General features: G+C 37.3%; 2 pseudogenes across 2 annotated transcripts in view; one reads left to right on the top strand and one right to left on the bottom strand.

Annotated features, from left to right (window-relative positions):
* LOC306639149 (olfactory receptor 4C16-like) overlaps positions 1-22,016 on the top strand; it is a 469,263-nt pseudogene that overhangs the window by 432,787 nt on the left and 14,460 nt on the right. The gene's annotated exons all lie outside the window — the stretch shown is intronic.
* LOC306638431 (olfactory receptor 4C6-like) lies at positions 1,057-18,508 on the bottom strand (annotated as a pseudogene). The gene is made up of 2 exons: positions 18,461-18,508; positions 1,057-1,985 (listed from the first exon to the last, which is right to left on the bottom strand). The product of its transcript is annotated as an olfactory receptor 4C6-like (transcript).

Below are 22,016 nucleotides of genomic sequence, written 5' to 3'. Positions count from 1 at the left end.
TGATAGCCTTCCACTTCCATAAACTTGTTCTATTGGTTTCTCTGTTTATTTTATAGTTACTTAATCATTGTCTTCTTTTCCCCCCTAACTATATGCATTCTGTTATTTTTTTTAAATGGTTCTTGTCTTTTATAAGCATTTATGAGATAGCTATTAAAAGTCTAGTCAGACCTGACATGGCAGTACTTGCCTGTAATCCCAGTGGATCAGGAGGCTGAGACAGGAGGGTTGCAAGTTCAAAGTGAGCCTCAACAACTTAGTGAGGCCCTAAACAACTTAGTAATCCCTGTCTCAAAAACAACACAATAATAAAAAAGACTGGAGATGTGGCTCAGTGATTTAGCTTCTCTGGGTTCAATCCCTGGTGAAAAACAAACACACACACACAAAAAAAATAAATTAATTAATTAAAAAAAAACTAATAGGGGACCAAGAATAAACAAATGCAAAGTTCATCTCTCATGGATATCCAGTCCTGGGGCAGGGGTGCAGACAGGTAGAAAATAGTGAAAGTCAACCATGGTCATATGAGGTATTTTTACTTTTGATCAGAGTTACTGATGCAGTGAAAGTGTTGGGTTGGAGAAGCAGGGCAGGAGGGAAGCTTCTTCAACTGAACCATGGGGGTTGGCTTCTCAAGGAAGATAAGGTTTAATTTCTTAACCGAGGACAGAAGTGAGAGAAATGACAACTGGAGGAAGATGAGGGTTCATTTTTAGACAGAGAAGCAAAACCCTAAGGAGAGGAAAGGGTTGCACAGCTTTTTGAGAGAGGAGAGGGCTCAGGATGTGCTTGGAGAGGTAGAGGCAGTAGCAAGATGGATCAGAGAATTCCAGGGCAGGGGGAGGGAATTCTAAGGTGATGGGGAACAAAGTAGGACATCAAGCAAGAGGGCATCATAAACTCCATGTTGCTCACATTGTAAGTTACAACACAGATTTTTAAAACTTTTTTAAATTTCTAAGTTCCCTGGGGAGAATGGACAGCTTAAATCTCACCATTTCTGAAAGAACCACTAGTTCTTCTGGGAAACAGGCGTGGTTCTTAGCATGAGAGTTAACTGCCATCTGAAGTCCCTTTCTTCATCCAAAGTTTCCTCATGGCAGTTTTCACCTCTGTGTCCCTCAGTGTGTAGATCAAGGGATCCAGCATGGGAGTGGTGATTGAATCAGACACGACCATTGCCTCGTCTATGGGGTAAATAGCCACAGGTCTCACATACAAGAAAATACATGGCATGAAGAACAACATGACCACCGTGAGATGGGAGCCACAGGTGGAGAGGGCTTTGTGCCTCCCTTCAGAGCTGTAAGACTTCAGGGAGCAGAGAATGGCTACATAGGAGGCGATTAGGGTGAGGAAGATGGTCATGCACATGATCCCACTGTTGAGGATGACTAAGAGACCCAGAGTCCATGTGTCCATGTAGGCAATTGTTAGTAAGTGGAACAAGTCACACATAAAGTGATTGATGACATTGGGGCCACAGAAGGGTATTCTGTACATGAAGAGAAACTGTATTGTTGCGTGCATGGATCTGCCCACCCAGGCCCCTCCCACCATCAGGCAGCACACTCGAGGACTCACTCATGATGCTGCTGTAGTGCAGGGGCTTGCAGATGGCCACGTAGCAGTCACAGGGCAACACGGTGAGCAGGATGATCCCCACACCTCCAAAGAAATGCTCTGCGAAGAGCTGGGTCATGCAGCCCTCGAGGGAGATGGTAGTGCTCTCAGAGAGGGAGTCCAAAATTTGGGGGAAATGAGAGAAGAGTAGGTGACATCCAGAAAGAACAGGAGGTGAGAAAAAAGTACATAAGCCACCTCAGACTCTGACTTGTAATCATGGTCTCCACAATGAGTAGATTTCTCAGCACTGTGATCACATACATGATTAGGAATATAGCAGAAAATATTTTCCTTGGCTCCTGGTTCTTGGTAAGACCCAAAAGGATGAATTCTGTCACATTGTTCTGATTTCCCTTCTACCTGGTGTGTGTATGAGCTTTTCTTGAAAGCTGGGGCACCTACAAAAAAGCAACATATGGTTTATAGTTCATGATTAGTTGACTTCCTAGTTGATTTCTAGGACCCCCAGGAACTTGTCTATTTATTACTAATTTGTTTGCCATCCAAGAATTTGACTTTTAGGAAAATGTGTTAAATATCAAATTTATAGATGCATACTTCATTAGTGAATGTTTACCTTGTGTCTTTTCTGTTTTCAAATTATCCTTCCATGTTTAATTGGTTTCTCTTCCTCCTTCTTCTGACTTAAAGATTCTTATTAATAGTAGCCTACATTTTTGACCACCTACCTCATTCCAAGCACTAGAATAATGATATGATTAGTTTATCTTTCAGATGAAGACACTAACTCCAACAGAGTTTAGGAAACTTAGCCAAGGTTGCATAGCTAGTCAACAGTTCAGTCAAAATATGGACTGCATGTTCTAACTCCAGACTCAGTATGCTCCAACATCAGTATGCTTTCTCTGTTACAGATGGAGCAATTATCGTGTTTTTTTCTTTAAAACCACCTAGTGAAATGAATTATTCTTCTTGTGCTCTTTTTCAAAGGCATATTTTTATGGTCACATATGAGGTGTTGCCCAAAAGGTGAAATGTTTGGTTCTGAGAGTTTTGATCTAATCAGTACATTAATTCCCTGATAGGGATTAACGAGTGGTAACTAGTGGTAACTGTAGGCAGGTAGGGTGTGGCTGGAGGAGACAGTGGTTCCTGAGGTCATGCCTTATGGTTTCTATTTTTTCTATGGTCTACAATGTTTCTCTCTCTCTCTCTCTCTCTCTCTCTTTTTCTGGTGGCCCTGTCCTAAGCCACTTCTTCTGCCAAATTCTTCTGCCATGATATTCCACCTCACGTGGGCTCCAGAGAATGGAGTCAGCCATCTATGGACTGAGATTTGTTGAAACCATTAGCCCCCAAATAATCTTTCCTCCTCTAATTGTTCTTATCATGTCTTTTAGTCACAGCAGAAAAAAAAAAAAGATTAAAACAAATATAGTATTGCAAATATACCTAAAGTGGTGATTATATAAGCCCAACTAACATTGTTTAATGATGAAAATTTAACCCAAGTTTTTCTTTAAGTTTCTCTGTCCACTAAATGCAGCAAAAGATTCCTGAACATAATTATGACAACTAAACAATTAGCTTGCAGGTTGATCTTCTTGCTGGGCACTGTGCCAGGTATGACAGGTGTATTACTTCATGTAAACTGGATGATACCACACAAGGCAGGAACCATTATTCCTCCCATGGGAAAGAAACCCTGAAACCTTGGAAGCTATGTTATAATTTTATAACTAGTGCTTTGTGGAGTCAGTGTTTTTATCACATAATTTGAATTTTTACCTATTATATTCCATTATCAGAGAAGAGAAAATCACATTATGTGGTACTTCAGGAGAATTGCTACGATAACCAAGTTGAAGCTGCAGTGGAAACATGGCTTGCCTTGCCAGGTATTTTTGTAGGAATTTTAAAGTGAAATGTAGATATATCATGGCATGATGAGGATGTGCTTGTTAATCTATGATCTACCTCAGCTCCATCCCTTACACAAAGCCCAGAGCATTCACAGGGGACTTGAAGGCCCTGCATTACAAAAGCCTCTCCCTCTTGCCCCAAACTAAGGTCTTTATTGCAAAAACCTTTGTGATTCAAGGAGCACTAGTTCAGGAGTCAGTACATGGAAAGTGGATCATATTCTAGGCTGCCTTCTTAGTGTAGTCTGTCACATGGCACCCTGCTGGCTTCCCCAAGCCTTGCTTCCTCATCTGCAGTATAAGGATGGCCCAGTGAGGAGAAGCAGCAGGAGAGTCTCTGTTCTCCTCAAACAATAACAGTCAGGTTTTTCTTTTTTTTTCTTTAACAGTGATTGCTTAGGCCTCTGGGTAAGATTTCCTTAGGGGGTGGTTCATTCATGTTCACATGATGCAAAGGCAATGCTCTGCATGGGAGTGGTTCCCTGTCTCCTTCTAAAATTTCCCCCTTAAGAGGATGGCTCCCCTAACTCCACCCTATTTCTGTCCATCACAGAAGAAGCTACTCCCAGTCCTTGCCCCCTTTAACCTGCATATGTAAATATAGGAGAGTGGGAGATCCATTTGTTTTGTAAAGAAAAACCACCAGCATCCTCCTCGGGCAGTCAACACTTTCCTCCTCCACACAGGATGCGGCAGAGAAGACTCCACCAAGTTTCTACAGCAGTGCAATTAATACACCATAGCTATCATACTTGTATTGCCTCCTAATAATTAAGGGCAATGTAAAAGGACTCTTTCCCACTTAATTATCATAGTCTTATGAAGTGTGGTATCTTTATTGATGAATTTCACAAGCAGCAACGAAGATGAGAGAAACTGTAACCGCCTCACACTTACCAGAGTCTGGTGCTATTTCTTTGGTAAGCAGGTCCAGTGAAACCATTAACTTGCTATATTGTCCTTTAGCATGTGTATTTCTAGACATGCCTGAGCTCAAACCAAACAATAAACAGTACCTTGGACTCTCAGCTGCCTCACAGTGCATCAGTGAGGAGCTGTTCTTTGAAAAGTTGTTCTGGGAGGACAGGGATAATTATAATTAATGCTTTTCTTTTCACCAGTCCACTCCCGTGCTTTGCCTAAGCATGACATCAACAGCAAGCTTTTTAAAAATTGCTGTACATGACCCATTTCCTAGCTATGAGGAAGAATTTGTGAGTTTAAAACAATGCCACTGTTATTGTCTCTGTCACTCCACTGCCACCAACACTATTAGCCATTCTTGTAGATAGAGATATGACTAAATGAGGAAGCTATGTTTTGACACATAGTGAAATATTGAAAAAAAAGATTTCAAAATTAAAACCATTCAATCTAATTTAGTACTTAATATTATACATTTTAAATTTTTAAGGGAAGCAATGCATTTTATTTTTTTAGTCAAAAATTAGAGGCCAATGGTATGGAAGGAGGGAGAGAAATTACTTTGTGGGCCTGTGTAAGGAAAGAGAGAGATGGAAAGCAATGGAAAGAGAGGGGAGAAAAAGATATGTAAGCAAAGGGGGAGAGAAAAAGGGTATGTATGAAAGGAGGGAGAAAGAGAAAAGAAAGGTTAAAGTAAAATTGAAAAAAATGCAGAAAAGTGTCTCTTAGTAACCATTTTCATGTAGGTCTTACCTTTCTTCCCGCCTGTGAGAATTTTGGAAATCATACAGTTTATTTTTTAATTTTTATTTTATTTTCTCTCTTAGAGGGGGTTTCATTGAAAAGGCAAATAGATAAAGAAAACATTGTATCAGTACATAGTGGAGTCTTAGCCACAAAGAAGAATGAAATTAATGAATGAATCATTTGCTGGAAAATGAATGGAACTGGAGAGCAACATGCCAAGGGAAATAAGCCAGACTCAGAAGTTAAGAAAGAGTGTTTTCTCTCATGTATGGAAGCTACAGAGAAATGAAGAGAAGAAAAATAAGAGAAGCTCTTGAAAGTAGAAGGGAGAACTGGGCAGTAGACAAAGTGGGATCAAGGGGGAAGGAGGAGGGTGAGAAAGGAGAGGAACTGCAGAATGAATTGACCAAACTGATAGATACATGTATGAATATGTCACCCTTCCACTTATAGGCACTGCTATAATGTATCGATCAAAAAATAAATAACGAAGAAGAAAAATCAGTAAATAAAAGATGGGGGATCAGGGAAAGGAGGTGGGAAACTACAGGATATTACTGTTATTAAATAGCAAATCATGTTACATGCACTTATAACTATGTCAAAATCTCCTACAGTATGCATAATTATAATACACTAATAAGAAAAAGAAAGTAATCTGATCTAACACAAGTTTAAGCACAAATATAAACTGAAGTCCTTCAAGTTCCTTTTCCAGAGATTTAGTAACATTTATAGATAAAGTAAACAAGTGTTGAGTATGAATGACAGACATACTTAGAATAACAGGTATATATGTACCTAAATGAAATTAATACAAATCAATTCCATTAATCATACTTTTCAGGTAATCTCTATGCTACAATTCTACACAATGATTAACCTACCTATTAAATACTTAGATGAATAAGATGATTGTTAGAGTGTGGGTTTTATAGATGTTCAAAAGTGAAGACTGTAAAATTCTGAGGTCATCTGTGATCATATAACATCCAATTTTCATTCACATGAAGTAAACTTCTTCAAAGAATCCAAGAACCAGGTGAAATTATTTCAGCTGGATTCTTCTAACTGTAAAGGAAAGATACCTAGGGAACAGGGGGGAAGTCATCTATGTATTCAATTTTGGTCAAATTCATAGAACTAGGATATTTTTATTGCTTTCCAAGAAAGGTTTAAAGCAGAAGTTTTTACAACTCTCTGAGCCTAATAAGGAAATAACCTTCCTGGTCACCAAGGGATTTGCCTTCTCTCCAATTAAGGAACAACTGCTGAAGTGTTAGCTAAGTAGAGCCTTCACTAATGCCTTTCATCTTCACTTTCAAATTTCTGTGGTCTATTTTCAAATGAAAGCAGAATGTCTTCATCCATCCTTCTTAGGAGGCACATCAGAGTATACACCCTGCTCTGGGTGCCAGACCTGGGCTGTAAGAGCACGCGGGTGGCCATTGAGGAGTGATGACACAGCACCATTTGTCACTCTGGTTGCACCCCTTGAGACTGGTTCTACCTGAAGGAGGTGCAGATCTCTAAGCCAAGCCACCTAGGTTTCTAATAGGGTATTCTCTTGGGCAGGAGTGCCCCTGGGGTCAAACCAACAGGCCTCTCCACAGGCCAAAACCTATACCTCAGTGTTAACCCTTTGTTCATTAGCTTCCTTTGCTGTGATCTGAACCTCATTTACATGATGACCACAATCTTAAAGTGACTAGAATATATGAACTGGAAGGGACCTGAGTCAAATATCATATCTATAGTCCATTTCTCACTTAGGAGGCATACTTGAGCCCAAAAAGTTGCCATTGTGATCAGAACATTTTTGTCCAGATTTAAAATTATTTAAATCATTTTCAGTTAGTTAAGAATGTCACTTGCAAATAATATTTACCATTTTCAAATGTTTATTCCTTCCAGTCATAAATTTGCCTAATGGAGTTATTGACTTGACATTTACTTTAAATTAAATTAAAATCCAGATGTTCCATCATCAGTGTCTGGTTGTGATGTACCCAGTTTGCTCCTCACTTACTGATCTACAACACAATGTACGCCAAATCTGCTGCTGACTATGATAAAACCAGTAACTATTCCATTCTTATAAATCATGAGTTCTTTCTCATGAGTTTTCCTTAAATTAGCCGACCTACACCAACTGCCCAAAAACCTAAGGAATAAAGCCCATGAACCTTAACAAAAGCACAGTCTCATATGTCCTCTTATTCTGATCCCCAGTTCAGTGTTGGGATCTCTGCTACCCCTGGATTTGCTTTCCATCTTCTATGGACACTGCTAACCTCTCTGGGACCTGTGAATAATAATTTTCTTCTGTTGCATTAATCTTGTCAATTTCTGACTGTTTTTCCTCTGACACACACTGCACACCCCAATCTGACTTTTTCCTGCTCAGGACCCTCTTAAATGGTGGCTACTATACTCAGTAAAACTCTGGACATAAATGGGACCAGAGCCTGAAGGATATCTCACAGTATGAATTTCTCTATGAGGGACACCAGCGCATAGTCAGAAAACCTAGGCATTAGGGGATCTTTCAGGATAAAGAAGTTCCCATGAAGGGTGAGCTGTAAATATTCACAAGCCTATCCATTGGGGGTGCAACCGGAGGGCTGTGGCCCTTCTCATGATAGAGATGAAGACAAAGAAATCATGACCATAGAAGCCAACAGCCCTTCACTCACCAGATTTCATTCACATTGACTCCGGTATGCTCAACATCTATAAGTCTTTCAAGAACAGAATGATCATCTCAATTTTCAGAACCTAAATCTTCAGAGTGGCACAGATTTTATATGGATTTTCTTTTTAATTAATCACATTTCATGATCACTGGAGCCACTTAGACAAGACATAGTATACCTATTCATGATGGGGGAAAATAAGGAATAATACATAAATATCTATTTACTTCTTGAAATCTCCAGGTGAGCAAGTAGAGTGCCATATCATCTAAGAATCTACCATTAGCTGGCTTTTCCTTTTTTTAAATTAGCCAATTTATATCAACTGTATATGTTTTCCAAAATGTAAATAGGATAATGGAGGAAGACTTTCACTGGGAACAAAACCATCAGTTTACTTGCTATTCCACAAGAGGAAATGAGGATGGGGAACCTGCAAAGCTGTGATCAAGTGAGAGTTAAGTGTAACGACAGTCATCCGAAATCATAGCACAAAAGGTGACTTTGACACTGTGGCCTAAGGTCATCCCTGCATTTCATATCTCAGAACCATGTAACATATCAATTTAACATTGTGGAAAGAACACAGGCACTGTCCTAAAGACATGGTAATCAATTATTCTCATATGACCTGTTTTCCTACACATGTAAAATGAGATATAAAACTAACTCATAATCCTGTTGCAAAATTTTAGAGTTAAAAGCTTGAATAGGAGAAAAAACTTGCAAACCATATACCTGATAGGAGTTAATACCAAACATAAAAGGAATGCCTACAACCTAATAGTAAATCAATAAATACAAAGAAACAACATTTTATATATCCATAAAAACTTGCTTAAAAAGTGGGCAAAGAAATGAATAGATATTACTCAAGGAAGACATAAGTAGCCATGCTCAATATGAATAAACATCAGGGAAATGCAAATCAAACCAATGTGATATCCCTTCATACAAGTTAAAATGTCTATTATCCATAGAAAGAAGAAGAAAAATATAAACATGAAGAAGACAAAGATGAAACAAAGAGAAGGAAAGGAAGAAGAGAAAGAAAAAAGGAAAGAAAACATGTTGAGCCCTTGTGAATTGTTTTTGGGCATGCAAATTGGAATAGTCATTATGGAAAAAATATGGAGTTTTCTCAAAAATTAAAAAAAAATTTCAGTAGCTCTATTTGTGGAATTTATCCATGATATTGAAATCAGTTTCAATGAGCCTTACTCACAATAGCCAAGAACTTCAATGGACCTGAATGCCCATTGATGAATGGATAAGGAAAATGTGGTATGGATACATATATGGAATATTGTTCATCCATTCAAAGGACATCCTGTCATGCTACAACATGGATGAATATTGAGTCGGTTATAAAAGCACAAATGCCTTCACAGTCCCACTTATATGAATTGTCTAAAGTAGCAAAACTCATTGAAACAGAAGGTAGTGGGGGAATGTGGGGGGTTAGGGTAAGAGAGAATTGGGAAATGCTATTCAATAGGTACAAAGTTTCAGTTGTTTCAGTATGAAATGCTCTAAAAATCTGTTGTCTATGATTAAGTTTATAATTATCAGTAACATACTCTTCAATAAAATTTTGCTACAAGTGTGGTTCTCATCTTATGGTTTGCATATTAAGTGCTGCCCAAAGACTTATGTATTAAAGTTTTTTTTTTTTTTTTTTTTTTTTTTCTTTCCCCAATTCAGCAGTTTTCTGAAATAGACATTGGGGAAGTGATTGGATCATAAGGCTCTGACCTCATCTGCAGATTAACACATTGAGGGATTCATAGTTGATGGAATTGGAGAGGTGGTGGAATCTGTAGAGGATGGGCCACTGTTGAAGGAAGTAGGTCCACTGGGGTGTGGCCTAGAAAGGCACATCATTCACCTGGCCCCCTCCCCACACCCCACTGTCTCGTTTTCCAAACCTGCCACACGTTGAGCTGCTTTCCTCATCCTCAGGCAAGCCCGTCTGCCATGATGTTCTGCCCCACCTCAGGTCCCAGAGCAATGAGGTTAGTCAAACCATGGGCTGAAACTCTGAAACCATAAGCTAGAATGATTCTTTCCTCTTTTAAGTTGTGTGTCAGGTGTTTTGGTGACAGTGATGAAAAGCTGTCAAGCTCATCTAACATTATGCCATTGAAGAAAGGGAGAGTTCAAAGGTTGTAAAGCACATTCCAAAGAGCCTGGCTCATGAGAATACTGAATGAAATTTTGTTCATCCCCTTGGTTAAGTATCCACATGAGATCACATTTCTTAATGGAATGTGCAGGTTACCCTGTGTTATTCCAAAAAGAGTCGTATGCTTCTTAATATGCATTGTTTATTTTCTCCCTTTGGAATGATTTCCTTGTAAAGTACCAGATGTCTTGGATGACCATTGCAGCCTTGAGGAGTTCTGTATCATAAGCAAAAAGAGAAACTTGATTCCTTAAGTAAATTCATGAACTAGAAACCTTTTATCCTGAGATTGTCAAAATTACTTATGTGGCCTCCTGGTGTCCTATCATTTACAGATTTGCTGTTTTGTGTGTGTGTGTGTGTGTGTGTGTGTGTGTGTTTCTCAGTTGTAATTATTTTAGCACCTTCCTCATTGAGTTCTTGGCATTTCAGTCAGACCCACATTCATTAATATTTTTTGTTAAACTTACTTATGCTTTGGATTGAATAAAGTTTTTCCAATTATTCTCCAAAGCTGACACTTGCCCTTGGTTGTATATCAACCTCCCTAGCAGGAAGTTACACTCACCATGATAAGAAATATTTTATTCCATTCATTTTGTATTATAATTAAATATTTATGATAAATTTATTTGTAAATGTAAACTTTTTACAAATATTTATATAAATAAAATATTTACATTCATTATTACATATTTATATTTATTTCATATACATATGCTCATATTTATTATTTATTTTTATTGACAAATAAAATTTATTTACTTATTGTGAACAACATGCTGTTTTGAAATATGTTCATATGGGAATTGACAACATTGAATTAAATGATAGGGTGTATGTTACCTCATATTCTTATTTCTGTTGATTCTAATTTTCAGCAACAATTGCAACTATCATCACCCTTTGATTGTTCAATTGTTGCTTATAATATTTTTCAGGATTTATAATTTCTAAAAATAAGTGGAACTGCTCTAAACTAATCAGTACAGCTATTCTTAAGCCTGCAGTTTACCCAGCAGTGGGTATGCATTAGTGGATCTTCAACAGATTCAAAAGAGGTTGAGAGACACATGGAGGTTTTGGGAAATAAGAATATTTAACAGAAGTATGAAGTTCAGGGAATCTTTACATGTTCCGTTCTGAAGTGTCTATTTTTAATTTCCATGAGAAACCATTATTGTTAGAAGACACAGAGTTTGGAGTGCTGTGACAACTTTGTCAAGATTTTCCAACAAGTTGGTCAAATTATTGTTTTATGACTAAAAATACAATTGCCATTTGGATTAGCCAAATGTAGGGAGATATACACACCAAATAAAGTGTTTATCAACATGCATAATATTGGAGTTTGAAGTAAGAACTGGAATGCTTCATCTACTCCTTAGGCTGTGGGAACTTGGGCATAAGCAACACAGTTTATAGGCAGCAGCGTTCTGTAGTAATAGGCAGGGAGACTATGTGAGTCCAGATGCTGGTGGATAGATGGGTGGTAGGTGTTTTGGAAGTTCTTGGAGTGCACACCTGCAATCCCAGTGACTCAGGAGGCTGAGGGCAACAGGACTGCAAGTTCAAAGCCAGTCTCAGGAACTTTACCAGAACTTGTCTCAAAATTTAAGAAAAACCAACCAACAAACAAACAAAGGGTAAGTGATGTGGCTCAGTAGATAAGCACCCCTGGGTTCAGTGCCTGGTATAAAGGAAAGGAAAGGAAGGAAGGAAGGAAGGAAGGAAGGAAGGAAGGAAGGAAGGAAGGAAGGAAGGAAGAAGGAAAAGGAGAAGGAAGAAGGAAGAAAATGAAAGAAGAAAGAAAAAAGAAAGAAAGAAAGAAAAAAGAAAGAAAGAAAGAAAAAAGAAAGAAAAAAGAAAGAAGAAAAATTCCTGTTCTGATTGGCTCAAGGTATCCCTATGATTTAGAAAGTGATGTCATCAGTTGGGCTTGAAGAAAAAGGCAGGCACTATTGAAGCGTAAAAGGTAGAACCAATGATGTGAAACAGTCCTTTCAGACTGGACCAAGGGTATGATCATGCTTTAGCAGCTTTAAGAGCTCACAGGAGACCCAGGTCATGATTCTAATATGAGACCAGTTATTGTCCCAAAGTAGTGCTCACAGAATTAAACTCAACTTTTTCAAAAAAAGCACACAATCTATTATCATTTTCTGAAACCAGGTAAATCGATAAAATCCTTGAATAAATTTGAAGCTGAGACTTGGCTTCATATTTGACTTGAGCGCCACCTGGCGGTAATCACATAAGGGCTAAATTAATCAAAAGGCTAGTAAAACTTCAGAAATTAACAGGGTTATTCTAATCTGATCAGGGATTAGAGGCATGATTTGTTTCATTCCTATTTAGGAAATCATGTTAAGCACTTATTATATCATATTCTTAATTTATTTATCCACAAACGTGATAAACTTCTACTTTAAAAGATGTATTGGCAACTTTCTCAATAACAAAGCTCCATTTTCCCTTCTGGTTAAGAGTCTCTCTATTTTTCTCTAAAAAGTCTGAACACTGTTGGGCTTCAACTGAGAGTAAGTGGCCTTTCTTGCACCTTTCTGATTATCTTAAATCTGGAAGCAACCTAGTAACAAAGCAGCTACTGCTGCCCTGGGAACACATCTGCTTCTGATTTTATCCTATATATTTGTTTTCCAATCTTCCTATAATTAACAAAATTCCTCTACTGTTTTGTAGCTATTGATGTAAATATGGTTCTAATCAGTTTTCATTGAAGAGATTGCTAGAGATACCTTCCTCACACGCTTTCATTTTCTCTCAGAACACTACAATTCTAGGATCCCGGCCAACCCATTAACTTCTGCTTACCCCAGGATTCTAATCTCAGAGGTTTCTAATCTCAGAGGACAGGCAGTTACCTAAGCAGATGGAGATCTGTCAAAGCAGAATTATTTAGTATGAAGCTTTCCTTAAAACTGACTTTTTTCCCTTTAAGGTAAGGATGGTTTTGAAAAATTGATGCTCATTCTCATAGTTCATGAGGTTTTAAAAATGACAAATACCACATGATCTCATGTTTATGTGGAATCAAAAAAGTTGAACTCATGGAAGAGAATAGGGTGTGGTTTCCAGAGTCTGACAGGGTTGAGAGTGTACTGGAAACCTGGACATACTGGGTAAAGGATACCAAGTGTAAATTCAACTGTAGGAACAAGTTCTGGTGAGCCAACGCATACTGTGATGAGCTAAATAATGTGTTTCAAAATGATAAAAAATGAATTTTAAATGGTCTCACCCACAGAAACTACAGGGTAAGGTAAGGGACTAGGTATGTTAATTGTGGAATTTGATCGTTTCACAATGCATGGAAACTCCACATTTGACTCGATAAATCCTACAATTTGTGTTTTCAATTGAAAATAAAAACTTAAAACTATGAAAAGCTCAATTTTTAACCCTTGTTTGGAACTGTATTAAAAGAGGTGATACACCTAGTTTTGTGTATCCAGTGGATATTACAATTTGGATATTTAGCTGGGCACTGTGGGGCACACATACGTTCCCAACTAATTGGGCGACTGAGAAAGGAGAGTTGAAAGTTCGAGGTCAGTCTGGAAACTTTTCAAGATCTTGTTTCACTAATAAAAATATAAAGGAGGGCTGTGTATGTAGCTTGGTGTTAGAGTGCCCATGGGTTCAATCCCCAGTACCATGATTACTTACAAATTTGCTTTTAATATTTGGTATGTGGTTGGGAGAATATTTGATAGACATTCCTCTATTTTGTGACAATATTTTTATATTTTTAAAGGCAAAGTGAGAGAATCAATGTTGACTTCAGCTGACAGAGGCATAGTATCTGCATTCACACCATCATTTACTTATCCAGCCTCACATTCCTTTCAGCAGATGCAGATTTCCATTTAGAATCATTTCCCTTGTGATTAGAGGACCCAGTCAGCACATCTTGTAGCACAGCCTGGTGCAGGTGTGTTCCTTGACTTTGTATGTCAGACAGTCCTTATCTTACCAGATTCTTGGAAAGACTTATCTGCTGGGTACTGATTCTAGGTTGACAAATTCATCTGAGTGCTACAGAGATGCTGGTCTTCTCGCTTCTGGTTTACATGTTTCTTCAGAGAATTCCATGCACTTCTCAGTGTTATGCCGCTGTACCTGAGCTATCCATTCTCCTTGCCTGCTTTAAAGTTTTTTTTTTCTTTTTTTTTTCTAATCGTTGTTTTACCGTTTATTATGACATGCCTTAAAGTGTATTTCTCTTCCTAGTTTATGTGCTTGGGACTTATTATTGGATTGTTGAATCTGTGGTTTTATAGTTTTCATCAAATTTTGGATAAGACCATTATTTCCTGTTTATTCTTTCCTTTCTCCATGCTATTCTTTGAGGATTTTGATGACAGCACTCATGGTAGGTTTGTTTGATATTTTCTCACAACCCACTGATGTTCTGTTCATTTGTTTTTCAGTTCATTCTTTTTTCTTTTTCAATTTTTTTATTTTACAGGATTTCTATTACTATATCTTAAATTTTACTGATCTTTTGGCTTCAGGGACCAGGCTTCTGCAGTGGCCAAGTTTATGCTCATCTGCCATCAAGTGCTTTTTAATTTTTTTTTTTTTTGTATATTTTATTGCTATAATTTCACCTTGGAAGTTCTTATATTTTTCTTATCTCTGCATGTTATGCTCACTCTATTTTTTATTTTTCTCAAAAATATTGAACAAAACGTGTTTTAATGCACTCATTTAAAAATTCTGTAATCACCATCATTTTTGCACTTATTTGAAATTATTGAATTTTCTCCTTATTACAGAATAAGTATTCCTGCTTCTTTGAATACTTGAAAAAAATATTTTTGTATGCTAGACATTATGAATTTTACATTGGTCATGGAGTACTATCAATATTCTACAGCTTAATTAAACAGGACTAGAAGAGTGTTTATTTTATGCAAAATTTCCTCCACTACCGAGACCAGACATTTCTGAATACTCTATTTTGTACGCTGTGAATTATGAAACTTTCCATTCTGTTGAGCAGAAAGTACAAGTTGATCCATGTCCTGTGTGAGTACCAGGATTTGTTCCATTTAAAATTAACTAATCTTGCCTGATTCAAAGATATCAAAATCCTCAGTTTATCAACTCTCCATAAATTAACCCACATACTAAAGAGTTCCCTAGAAAAATCATTAACAATATATGTTTTAATGGACTGAAAGTAAACACTAATATTGAAAAATAAATATTCAAAGCATGGACAATTTCAGATAAAAAAATGGGGGAAAGATCTGTGAGATGTGAACATTTATCACAAAGCTATAATAATTATAAAAACATTGTATTTACAATACAGCATACATACACCTCAGTGCAAGTGAATGCAGACCCCTGAGATGGACCATAAGAGTTAGTAGATGTTAGAAATCATTGGAAAAATTTTGTATTGTATTGAATACTTCAAAACAGCTGAAAAAGCTGGGTGCGGTGGCACACACCTTTAATCCCAGTGGCCTGGGAGGCTGAGGCAGGAAGATCACGAGTACAAACACAGCCTGAACAAGAGCCAGCCCTTAAGCAACTCAGTGAGACCCTGTCTCTAAATAAAATACAAAAAACAGGGCTGGGAATGTAGCTCAGTGGTCAAGTGCCCATGAGTTCAATCCCTGTTACTGTCCCCCCCACAAAAAATAGGGGGGAAAAAGGATTTTGAACGTGCTCCCTACCAAAAATAATGGTAAAGGCATGAGATGATAGATATGCCAAATATGCAGGTTTGGCTGCTGTTTTCCATATATGTTTACTGAAACATCACACTGTATTCCATAAATATGAACGATTATGTACCAATTAAAAAAAGGATAGAGAACAGTGGCACATATCTGCAGTCTCAGTTACCTGGAATGCTGAGACAGGAAAATTACAAGTCCCAGGCCAGCTGAACAGTTTAGCAAGACCCTGCCTCAAAATAAAAAGGGGGAACTGGGAATGTGGTTCAGTGGTGAAGCATCACTGGGCTCAATCCCACAGCTAAATCAATAAATAATAGCAAAAATGTTAATAAATACTCAAAATCATATTTTTATAACTAATAAAATTAGCCAGTGATTTTATTTCAACTTAAAATATTTAATTCACTTTAGTCAGGGTTTCTTCCAGAAAAAGCATTTTTGAGAAAATTTTTCCATTGTATAATGTTTTAATCGGCTTTTTCATTTCTGGGACCAAACAACCTAAAATGACAATTGGAGGAGGAAAAGATTATTTGGTTTATGGTTTCAGAAGTCTCGGTTCATAAATGGCTCACTTCCACAGCCCTGGGCTGGCATAAGGCAGAACATCACAGTGGATGGGCATGGCGAGGAAAGAGGTCAGAACATGGCAATCAGGAAGCAGACAGAGCTCCACTCATCAGGGTGAAAAATATGAAGTTATGCCCCCAGAGGCCACATCTCCTCCAGCCACATCCTATCTGCCTTCAGTTACCACCCAGTTAATCCTTATCAGTGGATGAATCCACTGACTAGGTTAACTAGGTTACAACTCTCATATTCTTCCTTTTACTTTGATTGTTCTTCCATCATCCCACACATGAGCTTCTGGTGGACATATACTATCTAACCCATAACATTCTATCTCTGACCCCCAAAAGTGAATGCCCATCTCACAGTGCAAATATATCCAGAATATTTTCAAGAATCCCTGTGGTCTTAACAGTTACAGCATTACACAAAAGTCAAAGTCCAAAGTTTCCTGAGCTTTAAGGCAAACTCTTATAAAAATCACAAGCAAATTAAATACATTCAAAATTTAAAGGTACAGAGTAAACACTTCCATTCCAAAGATTGAAATGAAGGTATAGAAAGGACAGATAAGATCAAAGCAAGTTTGAGATCCAAATGGGCAAACAAGTCCTGGAGCTCCATATCCAGCACTTGGGGCATCTGGCGTTTTTTTTTAATTATTATTTTTTTAATTTATCTTTTAATTTTTTACAGACTGCATTTTGATTCATTGTACACAAATGGGGTACATCATTTAATTTCTATGGCTGTATACAATTGTGTCTCCAAAAGTCTTTTACAGCTCTGCCCCTGTGGACTTGCAGGTTGTATCTTATATGGTCTCTCCTTCACTGGTTTTTGCTTGATTCCTGCAAATTTTCCCAACAATTGCTCTAAAGTATTAGCATGTTTTAATCTCAGGGGTATCCACTGTAGCTTAGGCTTTCTTCTCACATCTTCATTCATCATTTTCTCAGGGACTGCCTGGAGGGACTTCTGGCCTTTATTTTCCCTGATCTACCAGGCCTTTTTTTGAAATCTTAGTGGAAGCCTCCATAATTCCCTAACTGTAGCATCCTAAATCCTGCAGAATCAGCATCACATGGTTGATGCCAAGGTATGACACCATCTTGAGCAGTACTCACATCTCCTGATACCATGCCTTTAGAATCCTCTGAGTGCCTGGGAAACAGAGCACAGTGAAAGAACTTAAGCACCCCTTTGCAAGCCAGGTGCCCCCATATTCTTTTCACAAAGAAATTTTTTACATTTGCATTCTTGAGTCTGAAACTGGTGTGGTCTTGTCAATTCCTGAGACTCCCAAGTCATCTTTCCTATTGTTTCTGGATAACATATTTAGCATCACTTTAGTGGCTGTAATCCCTTCACCAACCACATCTTCCTTAGTCCCAGTATTACTCATACTCTTCTGACTGACTTCAGGATTTTCAAATCTCTCTGATCTGCTTTCTGCTCCTGATTATCACAGTAAACTTGGCTAAAAGCCACCAACAATACTCAAGTCACTGAATGAATGCTATGCTGCCAAGAATTTTCTTTCACCAGATCAGTCTATTACCTTCCAAAAAATGGAAAAAAATGTAGATATCTTCTTTGCCAGAATGTAACACAAATGGTCTCTAGTCCTGTTTTCAATAGAGTCCTCCATCTCCTCTAAAATCTCATGAGTCCAGTTGTTAATATCCACAGTCCTGTCAGCTTCTGTCTTTTCAAGCTTCCACCAGAATTACACATTAACCACTGTTTACAGCATTCTAAAACTTTTCCAGCTTGCATCTCTAAACTTTTCAAAATTTCTTTCCCCACAAACCACCTTCAAACACTTCTGAACCACCTGGTCAGGTTTGTCACCACAATCATCTCACTTCTCAGTACTCATTTCTGATTTAGTCAGCTTGTTTGTTCCTGTGACACAAGGACTGAAAAGAACAATGTAGAAGAAGAAAAGATTATTTGGGACTCATGGTTTCAGAGATATCTGTACATAGAAGGCTGATTTCATGGTTCAGGGCCTTAGGATAGGCAGAACATCATGGTGGACACATGTGTTGGAGGAAAGCTGTTCTGGACATGGCAATCAGGACCAGAGAGAGCACCACTCACCAGGGACAAAATATAAAGCTCAAAGTGGTCATTGCTCTCCAGCCTCATCCTACCTTCATTCACTGTTAATTCATATCAGTGGATTAATCTGCTGATTATGTTACAACTCTCACAATCTAATCATTTCACTGACACATGAGTTTTTAAGGGATGCATCATATTTAAACCATAATAGATAGTGATCAGTTAAAAATCAGAATATTCACTCTGCCATCTCACATTATCAGAAAGAAAAAAATACTGAAAGGAGTCACAACAGCACACATGATAAATTGTGTTTTTAAAAATAATTCAGAACTAATTTAAAATTGATAATAATACAATTAGAAAATCAAGTTAACTAAGGTCATTGATAAATCTTAATTCCAGATAACCAAAACTGTCAAATTGACAGGTGAAGTAGAAGTAAAAGTGACTATGTATATAATGAATGACATTTGCTTCTATACCAAGAACCCATAGGTCCTGAGGTTAAATTACATAAATTTTTTGTCAAAGCTTATATGAAAACAACCAAGAATAAACTCATAACAAATGATTCCAAATCCAACAAAAGTTCATTCTGAGAGCAATTTCATTATGGGTTCCTGTAATCTAGTGAGGGAAGCTCTAATACCATGTTCCTAGAGGCCTGGGACCTGGAACATCTGATTCACAGAAGTGATTCCAGACATCACAGTAAGGGGTTAACTTGACCATATCCACTAATCTTATGGTGGGCTCCCTATGCACTAAACAGCATTGTCTAGTGTTACACAGCAAGGATAGAAATCCGGACAATCATTGACTCTTCAGTACCATAACCATAGTTGAAAACCTTAAGTCAATATGTGGTAAAGCATGCTGTGCTGAGAATTAATCAAGAGATAATATCCTGGAAATATTTATGGATACTGAAACTAGTACACAGAGCATTTCTGTATCCATGAATAAAATGTTTGTTTTCTTCCTTTTTCCGGATACTTTATTTTCTTCTTTTTTTATTTATTTTTTAAGGGTTCAATTTATTTATTCACTTATTTTTAAGTTGATCCAGTATCCTTCTTCCAAATTCTTCTTAATCCTCTTACTGTGTCTTGCCCTCTCCTGGAAATATTATCTCAACATCTCTGGAGAAATTTACCTAGATCCTATATCAATGGTCACCATTTTCTAGAGATGTCCCAAGAAACTCTGCAAACAAATAGAAAACAAAAATATTATTAAGAGATGAATTTTATATATTTTAATGGATCACACATATATGTGTTTTAAAAACCTTAAAGAAATATGCCATAAAGATTGGAAATTTTTATTATTTTGAGGCAAAAGAAAAAAGTAGAATTTCATTCTATAGTAATAAAGTCTGAGATTAAAAATAAAAGTAAAAGGGAATTAATTGTGCAGTTTCATTTTGCTGTGTGATCCCAAACATTCTATTCCTGACTGATTTTTTTTTCCTGACAGTAGTAGCTGTGACTATCAGGTCTGTGTTTAATTTTGGAAAAAAAATTCGTATTATAATTATTGATATTATAAGAATATCAATCTGGCCAATGTTTGATATTCAAGATAAAACCAAATTGCAAAAAAGAAACAAATAAGGAAATAATTTATTCAAGTTACATATGAAATGTTCAGCAACATGTAAGAATGAATAATCAGGTATTTACAATGAATCTTGTTATTTTGACTAATTAATAGTAGCAGAACTATAAAAATTTGATATGACCATAGCGTATGCCATCATAGACCTAAGAGAAGAGATGTCAGAAGTGACACACTTGTGGATGTTTTTCCCCTTCTGAATTTCAAAGTGTGGAGTCTAAATGAATAAATGATTTTGCCTGAATGTCAAGAACAAAGTAGAACTTCAGAACAGTCTTAATTAAAAGGAAGTATTTACAAGATATTCACATTTGAGAGACAAGTGTCCACACAGTACAAAGGCACTGTCAGGTGCCCTGTATGTGAACAGTGGACATTCCCAGGGACGGACAGGTCTTGAGAGAGGATGGAGTGGTGCTCATGCTGTGAGAGAGATGAGGATAACAGTAATCTCAGGAGAGGGTCTTGCAGAGGCAGAGAATTGACATGAACTTATGGACAGGGAGTAAGGAAAGAGGTCCTAGTGACAGTTCTTGACTGGGCAGGACACTGGAGGCAGAAACACCATGCAAGGTCACTGATGTAATGACTTCAGAGAACCTTGTACTAAGGTATGGGAATTGGAGTTAGCTAGTTGGAGACATTATTCAGTAATTCAGTAATACGATTCAGCTTCAAAACTTCTTGCCAAGAAACCACTGGTTGCTGGAATTTATAACTGGAGAATATATAAACAACAGTGCCTGTTATTGTGGAAATGGTTTTGGCAGAAAACTTTCTAAATAATTAAACATTGCATCAGCCTTGGAGACCCCCATGTTAAAAGAAGCTACGGACCTCAGCTTGCCATATTCCTTGGGGAATGCTCTTTTCTCTTCCTCACTTCAACATCCAGACCAGGGGCTAGAGTTCTAAGGAACTGTAAGTAGAGCTGAGCTAAAGATCATTATTATCATTGGGACGGCTCATGATCCCAAGAAATGACAACCTAAAGGAACAGTTGGCATGTAAAACATTTATCAAATTTCTAACAAATCACAGTGGGTTTTTAAATAGGATGAAAGATTAGAAGCAGATTCATTTCACAGGCTACCAATCCCAGGGAGGACGCCTACCGAATGGCAGGTAGCAGGTGTCATCACTATGCCAACCACCAGGAACAGGAGTTCAAATGCACCAGCCTACTGTTTCTCTGACTGCAGTTTCTACCAATTACCTGGGTCTAGGGAGACAGAATACCCACAAAAGAAGTTAACTAAAGAGACTTCGTTAATCCCAGATGCCAGCAAGGGGCAGTAAAATCCCAAGATTCACAGCAACCTGCTTGTAAAGGCTCAGAAAAGCTGCCCTGAGAAGATGGTCATCCCACCTGTGTCTCCTGTTGAACTACAGCTAAGGAAACCCCAAAGTAATCTTCTCTAGGTGTTACACAACAGCCGATATTTATCTAGTATAACAAAAATATTATCAGACATCATTTGGTGCATAAGATAGATTGTATTTCCTGGATCTCTGGTGGATATACATTATAGTATTTTATAAAATTAAATATTCAAGTAATATTTAACAACCATAAATTGCCCTTCCAGAGCATATATTCAAAATTGTCAAAAATATACTGTTCATCACAGTCAAATGTTCATTGACAAAACCAGAAATACACTCATTTTGAAATAATAACATAATGCAATACAAAATGGCAATTAGAGGAGTGAAAATGAATCCAAAACTATATTCAAAAAAAAATTTAAGCAACTTTTTTTAATAACAATAAAATTACTAAAAGTGTGTATATAGTATGCTAAATTATTTTAAATCCAAAAACAAGTACAACTAAAAATAAACATATAATGGCAAATATATTGTAGTTCTAAATATCAAGGTAATTATACATTTTAAAGCTCATGATGTTGATCACTTTTAAGATGAGACAGTGGGCAGAATAGGGAAGATGTAAAAACAGGTATAA

Source organism: Sciurus vulgaris, assembly GCF_902686455.1.
Source record: "Sciurus vulgaris genome assembly, chromosome: 11".
NCBI classification, from domain to species: Eukaryota; Metazoa; Chordata; class Mammalia; order Rodentia; family Sciuridae; genus Sciurus; species Sciurus vulgaris.
Note: the sequence above shows the minus strand (reverse complement) of the source record. Positions and strands in the feature narration are given on the sequence as shown.